Raw genomic sequence first — 9,514 nt, forward strand, 5'->3', positions numbered from 1 at the left:
ATGGCAGCATTTTGTGTTTTTCTTTTATTTGTCATCCATCTTTAGTTACATAATAAGACCCCTGACTTTTTTTCCCCCTTGTTCTATTAAAAATCCATTCTGCAAAGCTTAAAGGGATTTCAACCGGAGGTACCTGTCAACAAGCACGCAGGGAGCCACCAAGTCCAAAACAAATAAAATCCGCTCTCAGTCACAAATGTGTAATGCTGAAGGTCAAGGCGCCACTGCCTGTTATAATAATCCCCTGTTGTTAACTTCCAGTTCAATTTCCTGAGGGTCAGTGAACACCCCACAGAGCTAAGGTCTTTCACTCACACCGTAGGGGCAAAGGAGTGCGTTCACGAGGAATTTGGCGAATCCTGCTCCATCATCATTACCATGGGAACGCTCGTTAGCAGAAGGAAGTTTTGCGTAGGGCTCAGTGGGATGTCGCTGTCAGACATGTTTGTTTTTGATCCCTCCGACCACCTTAGATCTCTACTCGTCCAAACTGTGGTGAGAGGGAAGTCGGTGACAGGAGCAGTTTTCTTGTACTCATCATGACTGTAGCATAATCAGTAAACAATCTTGGGCATTTTCATTATCTCACAAAAAAAATTGGCTTCACAGGAAAAAAATCTTTAATGTGTCACAGAGGATGAACCTAAATAACTCTGTTGGTCCCCTGATGTTTCCTCTCGTAGTTCATAATGAAACATCTTGACAAGCATTGGATGGATTGCCATGAAATGCCCTGAAGATAAATTGCCATAACTTTGTTTGGCTGTTTATCTAGCGCCATCCTCCAGCTCATACTTTGATTTATGACCTAATATCTGCAAAACTCATGACCGTCCCATCAGCCTCAGCTGTACTTTGTGCACAGTGCCAAGTAGCGGATGTTAGCATTGCTTGTAAGATGGCACGACATGGTAAACATTACACCTGTTAAACTTCAACATGCCGAGCTTACAGTTATGATTATGAGGTTAATGGAAGTGTTTAGTTTGAAGCACCATGCTATGCAATCTCACAGAGCTGCTTTTAGAAATGAGCTGAACAATTATCAAATTTGTTGTCGATCAACTTGACTAATGAAGCTTTTAGCGACCAAGAAACAATCATTTTATTTTTTTAAAAATCATAACTGGGCCTTAGCCTCTTGCTTTTGGGGGCTGTCCTGTCAACCAATGATAATCCTGGCTGAGAGGTATTTAAAGTGCCTGCCTGTCTGTCTCCTCTCATTGGAGTTCGTACCACTTCGCCCCTCCACCACTACACAAATGTCAAGGCTCTGTTTATGGTTCTTAAGGGGGATCTCTGCAAGGCTGTCATTTCACAATCACAATCAGTATTTAAAGGGCACAAATAAATTAAATGAACTGATTAAAGTATAACTGTACAACAAATATACACACACTGAGTGTGTTTTACCACTTTGATTGTGTGTGTCAGCAGCTCTGTATGCTTTCTGGGACTTTGTATATGAAAAGGACCTGATGACTTGGGAACTCAGTGCTGGCTTATCTCTCTGATTTCCATGCCTTGTGTACAATGGGGAGGACACACAATAGACTGTGGGTTGAGCATATCCTCAGCAAAAGACACACACACACACACACACTGCCCTGGCTACTACTGCCCAGATACCAAAGACAAAAGGACCGTGCTGCCAAATATGCTCTTTTCACAGGCAGACGATATGAAATGACACCTTTTAGGTGCGTGTAGCAAACAGAAACATTTACAGTACAGCGGTTCTTGGCAACAGCAGCAGGACTGCATTCATCATTCAGATGTAGCAGAAGGTGATAGACTGCAGCAGCATCGCTAATGTATTCAAGCTGTATAAATCTGCTCTCTTACATAAAGCCTCCAGCCTCATCCTCAGACAAAATGCACCATAATCAAATAAAGTTATGTCACTTCTATGTAAAAATCTCTTTAACACAAAACTATTATATACAGTTTGTGTTATTGAGACATAAACACACTTAAGTTACAAACTAAATATCAAATATCTGATGAACTGCAGGCCATTTATCACCTTGTGCCAGTGGTTTTGTAACAACACGGGAACAGGACACAGCAGAAAAAGTCGCTGGGAAACGCTTTGAACAATAAGCCTATTATTCAGGAAATCCTGGATTTATCAAATATTTTCAAAGATTGAGCGCTTGGTACCGTTATGTCTGTATTTTTTGAGTGAACCTTGGCAGAACCTGATAAATTAAATTATTCATGTGCCCATGAATAAAGTAACACCTCGTCCAGCCCAACTGCTGAGGTCCTGAGCGGATAGCCACTCAATGATGCTGACCCAGACGCGAGTCACCTGTGTAGATTTATGATTTAGTTAAATATTTATAATGCAGGAGACAACATGTTCTTGAAGGGCAAAATAAATAGATTCTAGTATTACTTGATCTGCAATCACATACAAACATAAATCATACAAAACATTTTACTGCCTACAACAGACTAGATGAAATATCTCTAAGTAAATAAGTAAAGTTTTTGAGCAAATTCAAGACTTTTCAAGGCCTGTATTCAAAGTTCAAGACCTGTGATTTCTAGGCCTGTGAGTGGGAGGCAAAATGCTTACTTAGCTCATCTGATAATCAACTTTAAAAGATCAATGAGTTCAAATATTTTCAGCTCTACTCCCTTAACAAAAAGTGATCAAGATTTGGCCTCCGGATGAGCGAATATATCAATTAACATGTCAGTACTCTGTCCACAAGTTGTCAGATCACATAATCCTCATCATCTGTGTCTCCTTTAGTTCCTCTACTCACTCCAATATGTCTGCTTATCTTTTAACTTTTGCCCCCCCCTCCCTCTTAACCATCCCTAATTTAATACACAATGAAAGCCAACAACCTTTAAAACAAACAGCCATGTGTGACACGGCAGGCTTTGCATGGAGGATTAACGTGGCTTGAACAAAACTGTTCACTCTCAAATCTGCAAAATCGGTTTGAAGGAGATTATTACATGGTGTTATTTGTCTAGAGAGAGGAATATAATTCCTAATGAGGTCAAGGTACATTTCGTGGCCCCTCATGCCATGTGAAACTAAACCAGGAATACTGAAAACATGGATCTTTCCATCACGTTTAAAGACAGCTGCTGGTCCCCGACAGGTTAATATTCTTATTTTTGCTGATGTTAAGAAGCAGAAATGTTCCCTAAAAAGTGAAGTGTCTCCTGCAAACATCATCTATTTAAAGTCTGCAGTGCACTGTCCTCTAAATTTGATAAAAACAAAAACAAAAAAACAATGGAGTCCTGCTTGATTTTCAGCATGGCATTTAAATCCACTTAAAAACTGTCCCTGGTGTTCCTCTAGCTTGACTCAAAAACTGGCCCACAATTCACAAACGTTGCTATAATTAGATTGCAATCTCCCTTTCATGTCTCTCTACATCAATGTCCCGTTCAGTATGAGAGGAAATCTGTCAGCTGGAGGTGACAGTAGTGCCTTTTTAATTCAAAAAGTTTTATAAGCAGCTCAATTATTAACCTCACAACCCCAATTATGTGGCTTTTTTTCTGCAATTGACTGACAAATACTGAAGTGTTACATTTTCACTCCATGAAGGGATTAAAACAAATTACCCAGTAGGTACTTTTTATTGTTTTAGATAACTGGATAACTTTCTAATTAAGTTGGCAGAAACAGTAACTTCACTCTTTATATAAAGAGCAAAAGTATTTGTGGTTAACTTGTGCAATTAGCGTGACTGAACCCGACATGTATCCATGAGTCCTTATAACAGCAATGTGGGTTTCTGGGTTGTGTAGTACAGTCCGGAAAGTACAAAATACTTAGTCGGCTATTTAGGGCACTTTAAGTACTGATTAATGATCTCGTCAAATAATTATGGCATTGTGTTCTGCTGCACGTTGAATCCTGTTTAATGAGTCATGAAACTGAGCTGCATCCTATTGTATCATCTACTGACTGAGCTTCCTGTCAAAGGAGTGACGGTGCTATCGATTTCAAAGAAGTATACTACCAAGAACATATATGTGAGTGAGGAAAAAGTTATTTCCTCACTCACTCACTCACACTTTTCTATCTGATGCTTTATTTACTTAACCAACAGCCACAGTTATTGAATGACCATCCTCTTTAATCATTAACAGGCTGATCTCAAACAGATCTATCAGGGAAATCTATACAACAAAAACACAGCCCATTAAAACCCTCTTTTGTTTTTTTAACATTGTGTGATAGCCCGCAGACTGCTGAGACATAAATTATGTCTAACTGGGCATTTATTAGAAGAAGCCAGTACGAGTGCATCATTACTTTCTGTTGAAAGTATGCAGAAATTATTAATGATAAGGGACATATTGGAATTAAAAGCTGGAGATTGCCAAGACAAAAGGATTGCCAACACTGTCACGAATCATATTATAGCTTACGTCAGCTCTAAATCATAAGAGATAGGGTGCAGCACCAGATCATAAATACTGTTGTTCTGTTGCTGGAGAACAAGCTAATAGAGATGGAGAAAATTTGTCTTGTCACTGCAGTCGCTTCACTGTGCCTCTTACTGTCACGCAAACACCTGCAGTGTCAGAGAACGAAGGATTTTATAAAGACTGTGTGCAGATACGAGAGCCCCCAACACAACACATCTCCCGAGCTTAGCATAAATCTGGTAATAACAGCCCGTGTCTCAATCGAGGTTTTCTGATTTGGAAGATTAAAGCTGCCAGTTTGCAGAGCACGCACGCCTGATCTGTCAATGACTGTTTAAACAGGCTTCTGCTAAGACTAATATGAATGACTACATCTGTAACACAGGTTATATCACCCCTGTCAGCTAACCTGTAACTGAAGAGGGAATTCATCTAATCATATAACCAACAGTAGAGCCTTTTAAATCTGATTCACATAAACAAGGACTCTGTGCTGATCCTCTTAACAACTGACCAAGCAGAAAAATGTTCTTGAACGCCCCACTCATTAAAATATTTTTGGTAAGCAGCTGATAATTCAGAGCCACATATTGTTTATGAAACAGGACTGATACGATCCAACACGATACAAAAAGAAATCTCGCTGTTTCGTGGATTTTTTTAGTGTAATTTTGCATGCTTTTTTTTTTTTTTACAGCGTACTGTACAGTATGAACGCGCATTTTGTTCTGCATCCTAAATTGGCTAAGGGAGAACCGCACATGTGTTCTGCGTCCTGATTAACTAAGGGAGTACTGTACAAAATGCGTGTAAAAAGGTGTATAAAAGTGTGTGGTTAGGGGTTTTACGGCCTTAAAACATGTATAATAATTGTAAAACTCACTTTGCGGATTTCGTTTATTGCGGGTTATTTTTAGAACGTATCCCCCGCGATAAATGCGGGACCACTGTATATACACAATGACTGCTATAATGACAAATCAGAGAGCATTTCCAGTACTGAGGAAACAATTACAGGATTAACTGACAAATTGATTGACAACTTTGATCAAATAGAATAGATAAATAGCCATTTATTAGACAAAAATGCAAATATTTAGCTGTTTACAGCTTCTCAGATGTGATGTGGGATGTGACAATTTGCCTTTCTTCAGTTTTGGTCTGTTGGTCAAACAAAACAAGCTATTTGAAGACATCATCTTGTTATTACATTTTATAGACTAAACAACTCGAATACAAAAATGTCTCACTTACTGCTTACTGCTTGTTTTTCATAAATGTACCATCAGTAAGTGCTGGAGTTGCTTCATTTTATATTTTAAGTTGTGCTGCCATCTGAAACACCTGTCATTCATTCAGATTCAGTTATTTGATGTATATAATAATATGCAGGTCAAAGAAATAAACATTACTTAGTCCCTTAAAAAAATTTGAGTTAGGCATGATGATATATAGAATGCATATACAGCATATATTTGGAAATTGACAGAAATTTTGCTATATACCTTGGTAACTAAACTGCTGTGTTTCTAATATATTCAGTAATGCATCCTCCAAAACGATCATAAAGTTGAACTAACACCTCTCTACAACAGTTTAAACTAAATCTGAGCTGCACAACCTTATAAACCGTACAATCTATCACAGGACTGTCGTACACTGTTGCCCATAAAGTTGGAATAATTTTGTTTCAGACACATTCCTCTTTTTATTCCTATTTATACACATCAGGTTAATTGTGGTTTAATTTTTACTTTACTTATAAACGTATATGTTTGGAAGAGATACACTTAATCTATCAAGAATAAATCACAATCATATCATGAGAAGAGGTAAAAATATTTTATTCTAACTGGCTTCAGAGTGTTAAAGCTGCTCCAACAAACCAACAAACCAAATGACAGAGAACGGTGAAGCATTTAGCTGCTAAAGAGCCGGATCATGAGTTGGTGGAGAATATAAAATGACAGACAGTTACATAGAGGAGTTTATCCTTATAACTAACTTCTAATAAAACAATACTATCCCATACAGTGACAAAGCAGTTTCAAACGTACTCCAGAGAGCATTTTCCAGAAGCATACAACACTTCAGATCACAAAACAAACACTGAATCTCCTAATAAAAAATACAAAGGCGTTACACACCCAGAGAAAAAGTAAACCAGGTGAAACTAAACCCACTCAGGCGAGGTAATGACAAGAAGGAGGGATGAGATGAGACAGAATACACCATCTACGGTACTATGGATCAAAACCAGAGCTTTGAATCTACTTCTGTTTGTTCTTTTGTTAACAGGTGATCGGTGTCTGGCCTGCAGCAGACCACTGTCTCTCTCACACCTCTGGCTCTGCTATCCAATTGTTGCTTCAGCAATCTGATCCCGGTGCCAAGACGAGCTGTAGGCAAATCTCGCTGGCTTTCACGGTCTTGTGCAGCACTAAACCAACGTCTGCAACAGAGGCTTACAGATTAATCGCAGCATTTCGAGCACAATAACGCACGCACTGTATGATTTAGTTTAAACTCGGCTTAACAGCTGGCTTAAACCAACAGATCCTGAGTACGGTGCAGGTTATTATGACACATAAATGTGACGAATAAAGCAGGTGTTCAGGTCACCATAGAGACAACATCAGGGAAACGTGGAGGAAATGCAAACATGTTTACATGGCAGTGGGGAAAAGTGTTTGCCCAAGGGCCTGGAGACACAGCAGGCTTCATTAGAATACACTTTAATACCCGTGAAACATTACTTACAAGCAATGCATGTGCACGGATCACATTACAGACCCTCACTAAACAACACAGGAGCCACAAAGCAATGCTCGTAAATCCCCAAAACAATACTCTTCGAGACAACATCTGCAGAAGTTATATATGTGTTGTTATTTTAGTCCTGGAAAAGGTGTCAGTTTTTCTAAAAAAAAACTTGCTGATTTGTTTTTCTGTATTGGACAGATTGTAGCTGAGAGACTTGGGTGGTAACGTGGGGGGTTTGGGGCGTGACACAAGAGAAAGGCATGCAAACAAGGACGCTTTAATTTTCTTCCTCCTTTCTTTCCTCCTCTGTTGTGTTTTTTATTTTTTACCCGTTTGTCATTGCAGACTGAAACTGAATTTATAAAACGAGGGCAGATTTTCAGGCAATAAAGATCACTTGAGTTGACCCAAGTTGGCAACAACTATTCAGCCCCTCCGTGCTCCCACAGAAATAAATCAAGCCCCCCAACATCTTCCTCCTCAAGATGACGTCAGAGAATTGAGTTTTCCATGTTACTCTCGGCTTCCACAGCAACCGGGGGGTGACACCGCCCTCTCCCTTGACCTGACCCGGGGAGAAACTCTTTTTTTCCGTGGGGGTATTGTTCCCAACACTTGAATGGATTGCCCTCTAATTCATCTCAGCATGTATAATAGTGTACAAAAGCCAAGAAGGCCGGGATCTGAGGCGCAGAACAAAACCAACAGGGGCAGAGTTATAAAGCCATACATGCTGAACTAAAAGGTCTGGGGATGGGGCAGCAAGTTCTGTTAGTGAAGCCACAACAACCACCAAACACTGCTTCTTACTCCTGAAATCTACTAATGTCCACTAAATACACAGGGCACCCAGAAATCCATATCACAAAACTGTTTTGTTTACTTATTATTTGGTCAAAGAGAGTTCCTGAATTAAAGTTTTTAACAGTTCTGTTAATAGCCATTTTAAATTTAAGTCTAACTTTGTTCAATGAAACAACGTATTTTTAAGAAATCATGTTTATATTACGTATCAAGTAAAGTACGAGATTGTTAGTGAACATGAAAACATAGAGTAGCAGCACTAATATCAGAAAATGTCAAACTATATCCAGCCTATATACAATATTTAAGGAGCATGCAAGTAGGTAAACTGACAATTCAGCTAAATGTAAAGGCTTTAGACATTTGCAAAAAATGACAACTAGAAATATTTAATTATGTGTATGAATGGTATACTTCATGAAATAACTACTACTTAACCAACTACTTATATAAGTACATTGACTATAAAAAGTATTATTGTGGTAAAAAAAAAAACATACATTTTTAGCTGTTACTCTTTTTACATTAAAATGTGGTTGGTTGGATGAGAAGGAAAAGGTTTTCAGACAAACACAAAGGTTAATATTTATATTGAATATACATATTTTAAACCTATTTATCCAAAAATCTTCATTGTGTCACATTTGGAGCTCTCTAGTAGAAATATCCAATGGAGATTTTTTAATTAAATCTTTAAAACAGTAAGAACAAGCTATTTTTTCCTTGTCAACATACAGCAGAGCAACAGATTCAGGCCTCAAACTACACTAAATGTTAATAATGATGTAATTTTTGGACATTAACTGCATTGCAGGACACCTTCTGTTGTCACCTCAGAGCCTCAAACAGTAGCAGGAAGGTTAAATGCACCTTGCTTTGTGTAAATGTCCATGCACTCATGCACAGACTCCACTCTCACGCCACGATGACTTTCCACAGCAGAGTTACATATTTCACATCCCCACACACACACACATACACACACACACACCATCACCACAGCATGATGCGGCGGTACCGTTCTGCTTCACTTACCGGAGGGATGAGAGGAGCTCGTCGGGACACGTACTGAGCTCCGACACCGTTTGGAGTTAGTGGGTCGATACTTTTCAGAGGAGAAAATCTACGTGTGTGTTTCAGGTTATCAGTCGGTCAGGTGAGCCGCCGGTGTCCTGCTCGAGCTGCAGCACACACAGTGCAGAGACAGTCAGACACCAGCAGCAGCAGACGGCGGTGTTGTGAGCTTCCTCGTACGTGATTGGTCCAGGTGGACAAGGCGCGCTCACGTGTAAACCTCAGGACGCGCGCACGACACACACGCAGCTTGTGACCACTGGTGCAATCACAAGGCTGCGAGCTGTGATCAGAGGCTCAGGTGGGTTCATGGAACTATAGGGACATTTAATCAGGTTTGAGCGCTGGTGGAAAGTAACTGAGTACATTTACTCAGGTACTGTATTTAAGGCTACTTTATATAACTTTGCACATTTCAAAGGGGATATTGTAGTGTACCTTTTTCCACACTACATTTATC

The 9,514-nt window shown here is 39.4% G+C and overlaps 1 protein-coding gene across 1 annotated transcript in view; it reads right to left on the reverse strand.

Annotated features, from left to right (window-relative positions):
* Positions 1-9,241, reverse strand: part of fhdc1 (FH2 domain containing 1) — a 29,390-nt gene extending 20,149 nt beyond the window's left edge. The window contains exon 1 of the mRNA XM_010729668.3: positions 9,016-9,241. The gene's annotated coding sequence lies outside the window, so the exon portion shown is untranslated. The remainder of the gene's footprint in view (positions 1-9,015) is intronic.
* Positions 9,242-9,514: the final 273 nt, after the last annotated feature.

Source organism: Larimichthys crocea, chromosome X (genome assembly GCF_000972845.2).
Source record: "Larimichthys crocea isolate SSNF chromosome X, L_crocea_2.0, whole genome shotgun sequence".
NCBI classification, from domain to species: Eukaryota; Metazoa; Chordata; class Actinopteri; family Sciaenidae; genus Larimichthys; species Larimichthys crocea.